The sequence below is a fragment of the Schistocerca piceifrons genome, unplaced genomic scaffold (assembly GCF_021461385.2).
Source record: "Schistocerca piceifrons isolate TAMUIC-IGC-003096 unplaced genomic scaffold, iqSchPice1.1 HiC_scaffold_2315, whole genome shotgun sequence".
NCBI classification, from domain to species: domain Eukaryota; kingdom Metazoa; phylum Arthropoda; class Insecta; order Orthoptera; family Acrididae; genus Schistocerca; species Schistocerca piceifrons.
This window is the reverse complement of record NW_025728246.1, coordinates 986,926-994,722: the sequence shown is the minus strand read 5'-3', so window position 1 is coordinate 994,722 and position 7,797 is coordinate 986,926. Positions and strand designations below refer to the sequence as shown.

At 48.3% G+C, this 7,797-nt stretch overlaps 8 non-coding genes across 8 annotated transcripts; all 8 read left to right on the top strand.

Annotated features, from left to right (window-relative positions):
- Window positions 1-711: 711 nt before the first annotated feature.
- Trnas-gcu lies at window positions 712-793 on the top strand. Its single transcript has one exon. It is a non-coding gene; the product is annotated as a tRNA-Ser (tRNA).
- Window positions 794-1,632: 839 nt separating this feature from the next.
- Window positions 1,633-1,714, top strand: Trnas-gcu. Its single transcript has one exon. It is a non-coding gene; the product is annotated as a tRNA-Ser (tRNA).
- Window positions 1,715-2,553: 839 nt separating this feature from the next.
- Trnas-gcu lies at window positions 2,554-2,635 on the top strand. Its single transcript has one exon. It is a non-coding gene; the product is annotated as a tRNA-Ser (tRNA).
- Window positions 2,636-3,474: 839 nt separating this feature from the next.
- Window positions 3,475-3,556, top strand: Trnas-gcu. The gene has a single exon. It is a non-coding gene; the product is annotated as a tRNA-Ser (tRNA).
- An 839-nt stretch (window positions 3,557-4,395) lies between these two features.
- Window positions 4,396-4,477, top strand: Trnas-gcu. Its single transcript has one exon. It is a non-coding gene; the product is annotated as a tRNA-Ser (tRNA).
- Window positions 4,478-5,316: 839 nt separating this feature from the next.
- Trnas-gcu lies at window positions 5,317-5,398 on the top strand. Its single transcript has one exon. It is a non-coding gene; the product is annotated as a tRNA-Ser (tRNA).
- An 839-nt stretch (window positions 5,399-6,237) lies between these two features.
- On the top strand, window positions 6,238-6,319 carry Trnas-gcu. Its single transcript has one exon. It is a non-coding gene; the product is annotated as a tRNA-Ser (tRNA).
- Window positions 6,320-7,158: 839 nt separating this feature from the next.
- On the top strand, window positions 7,159-7,240 carry Trnas-gcu. Its single transcript has one exon. It is a non-coding gene; the product is annotated as a tRNA-Ser (tRNA).
- The last annotated feature ends 557 nt before the right edge of the window (window positions 7,241-7,797 follow it).

Here is a 7,797-nt window from a genome sequence, read left to right as displayed (position 1 = left end):
GATGAAAGCGCACAACATTCCATAGCGTATGCCCTTCGAATTAAACATCATTTCGAGATCTACAAACCAATCAAATTTCGGCTGCAGCTAAGAGTATGTTGGTATTTGCGAACTACGAGCTCTAATTTATATTTAAGTGCATACCTGTCGCAGTCATTTTAACGTATCGAGCCTATAATAATCCATCTGTAGCACAACTGTCGCCTTCCGACAGTTTGTTTCAAGTGAGGCCGCCATCTACAGAAGCGATTTGGCAGGGCCTACTGGAGAGACTTGACTTTGCAGCCATCCGTCGCTAGTGGCCGACCAAACACCAAGCTCCATCGCAAACAGCAGGACAATCTTGGGCTAGGGGGAACGTCAAAACCTTGCAAGCAATATCAGTGTAGCGTATCGAGCTGTACGTTTCGTTGCAGTAAGTCTTGGAAAAGAATGCACAGCACCTTTCTCATTTGCATTAGACGACACTGCATGTCGATACAATGCTTATTCCTGCAGTAAATAGGTGGGCCGGTGATTTTGCCCCGATCGGATATCGACGTGGACGGATGCTGTCATTAAACGATTCGCGAGTGGGAGCTTGGTCGGCTGCACTGCAGCTTGGCATTAGACGTTAACACCGGCCCAGAACGATGTTTTGAATGCGTTTTCGAATCGACAAATGTCTTCTTTCCGCAAGCACTAGCCCAAGACACAGCTGTTGCACTAGCAGACGAGGTGGCCGAGTGGTTAAGGCGTTGGACTGCTAATCCAATGTGCTCTGCACGCGTGGGTTCGAATCCCATCCTCGTCGATGAATTTTACGTGAAGCACGCGTTTGCGGTCACTCCTTCTCCGTGCGAAACGCCACTCAGTAGTAACAACGACGCGTGTACGTGGCAGATAGCGTGTGTATGAAATACGAGACAAAACTGCCCACCAGATGAAAGCGCACAACATTCCATAGCGTATGCCCTTCGAATTAAACATCATTTCGAGATCTACAAACCAATCAAATTTCGGCTGCAGCTAAGAGTATGTTGGTATTTGCGAACTACGAGCTCTAATTTATATTTAAGTGCATACCTGTCGCAGTCATTTTAACGTATCGAGCCTATAATAATCCATCTGTAGCACAACTGTCGCCTTCCGACAGTTTGTTTCAAGTGAGGCCGCCATCTACAGAAGCGATTTGGCAGGGCCTACTGGAGAGACTTGACTTTGCAGCCATCCGTCGCTAGTGGCCGACCAAACACCAAGCTCCATCGCAAACAGCAGGACAATCTTGGGCTAGGGGGAACGTCAAAACCTTGCAAGCAATATCAGTGTAGCGTATCGAGCTGTACGTTTCGTTGCAGTAAGTCTTGGAAAAGAATGCACAGCACCTTTCTCATTTGCATTAGACGACACTGCATGTCGATACAATGCTTATTCCTGCAGTAAATAGGTGGGCCGGTGATTTTGCCCCGATCGGATATCGACGTGGACGGATGCTGTCATTAAACGATTCGCGAGTGGGAGCTTGGTCGGCTGCACTGCAGCTTGGCATTAGACGTTAACACCGGCCCAGAACGATGTTTTGAATGCGTTTTCGAATCGACAAATGTCTTCTTTCCGCAAGCACTAGCCCAAGACACAGCTGTTGCACTAGCAGACGAGGTGGCCGAGTGGTTAAGGCGTTGGACTGCTAATCCAATGTGCTCTGCACGCGTGGGTTCGAATCCCATCCTCGTCGATGAATTTTACGTGAAGCACGCGTTTGCGGTCACTCCTTCTCCGTGCGAAACGCCACTCAGTAGTAACAACGACGCGTGTACGTGGCAGATAGCGTGTGTATGAAATACGAGACAAAACTGCCCACCAGATGAAAGCGCACAACATTCCATAGCGTATGCCCTTCGAATTAAACATCATTTCGAGATCTACAAACCAATCAAATTTCGGCTGCAGCTAAGAGTATGTTGGTATTTGCGAACTACGAGCTCTAATTTATATTTAAGTGCATACCTGTCGCAGTCATTTTAACGTATCGAGCCTATAATAATCCATCTGTAGCACAACTGTCGCCTTCCGACAGTTTGTTTCAAGTGAGGCCGCCATCTACAGAAGCGATTTGGCAGGGCCTACTGGAGAGACTTGACTTTGCAGCCATCCGTCGCTAGTGGCCGACCAAACACCAAGCTCCATCGCAAACAGCAGGACAATCTTGGGCTAGGGGGAACGTCAAAACCTTGCAAGCAATATCAGTGTAGCGTATCGAGCTGTACGTTTCGTTGCAGTAAGTCTTGGAAAAGAATGCACAGCACCTTTCTCATTTGCATTAGACGACACTGCATGTCGATACAATGCTTATTCCTGCAGTAAATAGGTGGGCCGGTGATTTTGCCCCGATCGGATATCGACGTGGACGGATGCTGTCATTAAACGATTCGCGAGTGGGAGCTTGGTCGGCTGCACTGCAGCTTGGCATTAGACGTTAACACCGGCCCAGAACGATGTTTTGAATGCGTTTTCGAATCGACAAATGTCTTCTTTCCGCAAGCACTAGCCCAAGACACAGCTGTTGTACTAGCAGACGAGGTGGCCGAGTGGTTAAGGCGTTGGACTGCTAATCCAATGTGCTCTGCACGCGTGGGTTCGAATCCCATCCTCGTCGATGAATTTTACGTGAAGCACGCGTTTGCGGTCACTCCTTCTCCGTGCGAAACGCCACTCAGTAGTAACAACGACGCGTGTACGTGGCAGATAGCGTGTGTATGAAATACGAGACAAAACTGCCCACCAGATGAAAGCGCACAACATTCCATAGCGTATGCCCTTCGAATTAAACATCATTTCGAGATCTACAAACCATTCAAATTTCGGCTGCAGCTAAGAGTATGTTGGTATTTGCGAACTACGAGCTCTAATTTATATTTAAGTGCATACCTGTCGCAGTCATTTTAACGTATCGAGCCTATAATAATCCATCTGTAGCACAACTGTCGCCTTCCGACAGTTTGTTTCAAGTGAGGCCGCCATCTACAGAAGCGATTTGGCAGGGCCTACTGGAGAGACTTGACTTTGCAGCCATCCGTCGCTAGTGGCCGACCAAACACCAAGCTCCATCGCAAACAGCAGGACAATCTTGGGCTAGGGGGAACGTCAAAACCTTGCAAGCAATATCAGTGTAGCGTATCGAGCTGTACGTTTCGTTGCAGTAAGTCTTGGAAAAGAATGCACAGCACCTTTCTCATTTGCATTAGACGACACTGCATGTCGATACAATGCTTATTCCTGCAGTAAATAGGTGGGCCGGTGATTTTGCCCCGATCGGATATCGACGTGGACGGATGCTGTCATTAAACGATTCGCGAGTGGGAGCTTGGTCGGCTGCACTGCAGCTTGGCATTAGACGTTAACACCGGCCCAGAACGATGTTTTGAATGCGTTTTCGAATCGACAAATGTCTTCTTTCCGCAAGCACTAGCCCAAGACACAGCTGTTGTACTAGCAGACGAGGTGGCCGAGTGGTTAAGGCGTTGGACTGCTAATCCAATGTGCTCTGCACCCGTGGGTTCGAATCCCATCCTCGTCGATGAATTTTACGTGAAGCACGCGTTTGCGGTCACTCCTTCTCCGTGCGAAACGCCACTCAGTAGTAACAACGACGCGTGTACGTGGCAGATAGCGTGTGTATGAAATACGAGACAAAACTGCCCACCAGATGAAAGCGCACAACATTCCATAGCGTATGCCCTTCGAATTAAACATCATTTCGAGATCTACAAACCAATCAAATTTCGGCTGCAGCTAAGAGTATGTTGGTATTTGCGAACTACGAGCTCTAATTTATATTTAAGTGCATACCTGTCGCAGTCATTTTAACGTATCGAGCCTATAATAATCCATCTGTAGCACAACTGTCGCCTTCCGACAGTTTGTTTCAAGTGAGGCCGCCATCTACAGAAGCGATTTGGCAGGGCCTACTGGAGAGACTTGACTTTGCAGCCATCCGTCGCTAGTGGCCGACCAAACACCAAGCTCCATCGCAAACAGCAGGACAATCTTGGGCTAGGGGGAACGTCAAAACCTTGCAAGCAATATCAGTGTAGCGTATCGAGCTGTACGTTTCGTTGCAGTAAGTCTTGGAAAAGAATGCACAGCACCTTTCTCATTTGCATTAGACGACACTGCATGTCGATACAATGCTTATTCCTGCAGTAAATAGGTGGGCCGGTGATTTTGCCCCGATCGGATATCGACGTGGACGGATGCTGTCATTAAACGATTCGCGAGTGGGAGCTTGGTCGGCTGCACTGCAGCTTGGCATTAGACGTTAACACCGGCCCAGAACGATGTTTTGAATGCGTTTTCGAATCGACAAATGTCTTCTTTCCGCAAGCACTAGCCCAAGACACAGCTGTTGTACTAGCAGACGAGGTGGCCGAGTGGTTAAGGCGTTGGACTGCTAATCCAATGTGCTCTGCACGCGTGGGTTCGAATCCCATCCTCGTCGATGAATTTTACGTGAAGCACGCGTTTGCGGTCACTCCTTCTCCGTGCGAAACGCCACTCAGTAGTAACAACGACGCGTGTACGTGGCAGATAGCGTGTGTATGAAATACGAGACAAAACTGCCCACCAGATGAAAGCGCACAACATTCCATAGCGTATGCCCTTCGAATTAAACATCATTTCGAGATCTACAAACCAATCAAATTTCGGCTGCAGCTAAGAGTATGTTGGTATTTGCGAACTACGAGCTCTAATTTATATTTAAGTGCATACCTGTCGCAGTCATTTTAACGTATCGAGCCTATAATAATCCATCTGTAGCACAACTGTCGCCTTCCGACAGTTTGTTTCAAGTGAGGCCGCCATCTACAGAAGCGATTTGGCAGGGCCTACTGGAGAGACTTGACTTTGCAGCCATCCGTCGCTAGTGGCCGACCAAACACCAAGCTCCATCGCAAACAGCAGGACAATCTTGGGCTAGGGGGAACGTCAAAACCTTGCAAGCAATATCAGTGTAGCGTATCGAGCTGTACGTTTCGTTGCAGTAAGTCTTGGAAAAGAATGCACAGCACCTTTCTCATTTGCATTAGACGACACTGCATGTCGATACAATGCTTATTCCTGCAGTAAATAGGTGGGCCGGTGATTTTGCCCCGATCGGATATCGACGTGGACGGATGCTGTCATTAAACGATTCGCGAGTGGGAGCTTGGTCGGCTGCACTGCAGCTTGGCATTAGACGTTAACACCGGCCCAGAACGATGTTTTGAATGCGTTTTCGAATCGACAAATGTCTTCTTTCCGCAAGCACTAGCCCAAGACACAGCTGTTGTACTAGCAGACGAGGTGGCCGAGTGGTTAAGGCGTTGGACTGCTAATCCAATGTGCTCTGCACGCGTGGGTTCGAATCCCATCCTCGTCGATGAATTTTACGTGAAGCACGCGTTTGCGGTCACTCCTTCTCCGTGCGAAACGCCACTCAGTAGTAACAACGACGCGTGTACGTGGCAGATAGCGTGTGTATGAAATACGAGACAAAACTGCCCACCAGATGAAAGCGCACAACATTCCATAGCGTATGCCCTTCGAATTAAACATCATTTCGAGATCTACAAACCAATCAAATTTCGGCTGCAGCTAAGAGTATGTTGGTATTTGCGAACTACGAGCTCTAATTTATATTTAAGTGCATACCTGTCGCAGTCATTTTAACGTATCGAGCCTATAATAATCCATCTGTAGCACAACTGTCGCCTTCCGACAGTTTGTTTCAAGTGAGGCCGCCATCTACAGAAGCGATTTGGCAGGGCCTACTGGAGAGACTTGACTTTGCAGCCATCCGTCGCTAGTGGCCGACCAAACACCAAGCTCCATCGCAAACAGCAGGACAATCTTGGGCTAGGGGGAACGTCAAAACCTTGCAAGCAATATCAGTGTAGCGTATCGAGCTGTACGTTTCGTTGCAGTAAGTCTTGGAAAAGAATGCACAGCACCTTTCTCATTTGCATTAGACGACACTGCATGTCGATACAATGCTTATTCCTGCAGTAAATAGGTGGGCCGGTGATTTTGCCCCGATCGGATATCGACGTGGACGGATGCTGTCATTAAACGATTCGCGAGTGGGAGCTTGGTCGGCTGCACTGCAGCTTGGCATTAGACGTTAACACCGGCCCAGAACGATGTTTTGAATGCGTTTTCGAATCGACAAATGTCTTCTTTCCGCAAGCACTAGCCCAAGACACAGCTGTTGTACTAGCAGACGAGGTGGCCGAGTGGTTAAGGCGTTGGACTGCTAATCCAATGTGCTCTGCACGCGTGGGTTCGAATCCCATCCTCGTCGATGAATTTTACGTGAAGCACGCGTTTGCGGTCACTCCTTCTCCGTGCGAAACGCCACTCAGTAGTAACAACGACGCGTGTACGTGGCAGATAGCGTGTGTATGAAATACGAGACAAAACTGCCCACCAGATGAAAGCGCACAACATTCCATAGCGTATGCCCTTCGAATTAAACATCATTTCGAGATCTACAAACCAATCAAATTTCGGCTGCAGCTAAGAGTATGTTGGTATTTGCGAACTACGAGCTCTAATTTATATTTAAGTGCATACCTGTCGCAGTCATTTTAACGTATCGAGCCTATAATAATCCATCTGTAGCACAACTGTCGCCTTCCGACAGTTTGTTTCAAGTGAGGCCGCCATCTACAGAAGCGATTTGGCAGGGCCTACTGGAGAGACTTGACTTTGCAGCCATCCGTCGCTAGTGGCCGACCAAACACCAAGCTCCATCGCAAACAGCAGGACAATCTTGGGCTAGGGGGAACGTCAAAACCTTGCAAGCAATATCAGTGTAGCGTATCGAGCTGTACGTTTCGTTGCAGTAAGTCTTGGAAAAGAATGCACAGCACCTTTCTCATTTGCATTAGACGACACTGCATGTCGATACAATGCTTATTCCTGCAGTAAATAGGTGGGCCGGTGATTTTGCCCCGATCGGATATCGACGTGGACGGATGCTGTCATTAAACGATTCGCGAGTGGGAGCTTGGTCGGCTGCACTGCAGCTTGGCATTAGACGTTAACACCGGCCCAGAACGATGTTTTGAATGCGTTTTCGAATCGACAAATGTCTTCTTTCCGCAAGCACTAGCCCAAGACACAGCTGTTGTACTAGCAGACGAGGTGGCCGAGTGGTTAAGGCGTTGGACTGCTAATCCAATGTGCTCTGCACGCGTGGGTTCGAATCCCATCCTCGTCGATGAATTTTACGTGAAGCACGCGTTTGCGGTCACTCCTTCTCCGTGCGAAACGCCACTCAGTAGTAACAACGACGCGTGTACGTGGCAGATAGCGTGTGTATGAAATACGAGACAAAACTGCCCACCAGATGAAAGCGCACAACATTCCATAGCGTATGCCCTTCGAATTAAACATCATTTCGAGATCTACAAACCATTCAAATTTCGGCTGCAGCTAAGAGTATGTTGGTATTTGCGAACTACGAGCTCTAATTTATATTTAAGTGCATACCTGTCGCAGTCATTTTAACGTATCGAGCCTATAATAATCCATCTGTAGCACAACTGTCGCCTTCCGACAGTTTGTTTCAAGTGAGGCCGCCATCTACAGAAGCGATTTGGCAGGGCCTACTGGAGAGACTTGACTTTGCAGCCATCCGTCGCTAGTGGCCGACCAAACACCAAGCTCCATCGCAAACAGCAGGACAATCTTGGGCTAGGGGGAACGTCAAAACCTTGCAAGCAATATCAGTGTAGCGTATCGAGCTGTACGTTTCGTTGCAGTAAGTCTTGGAAA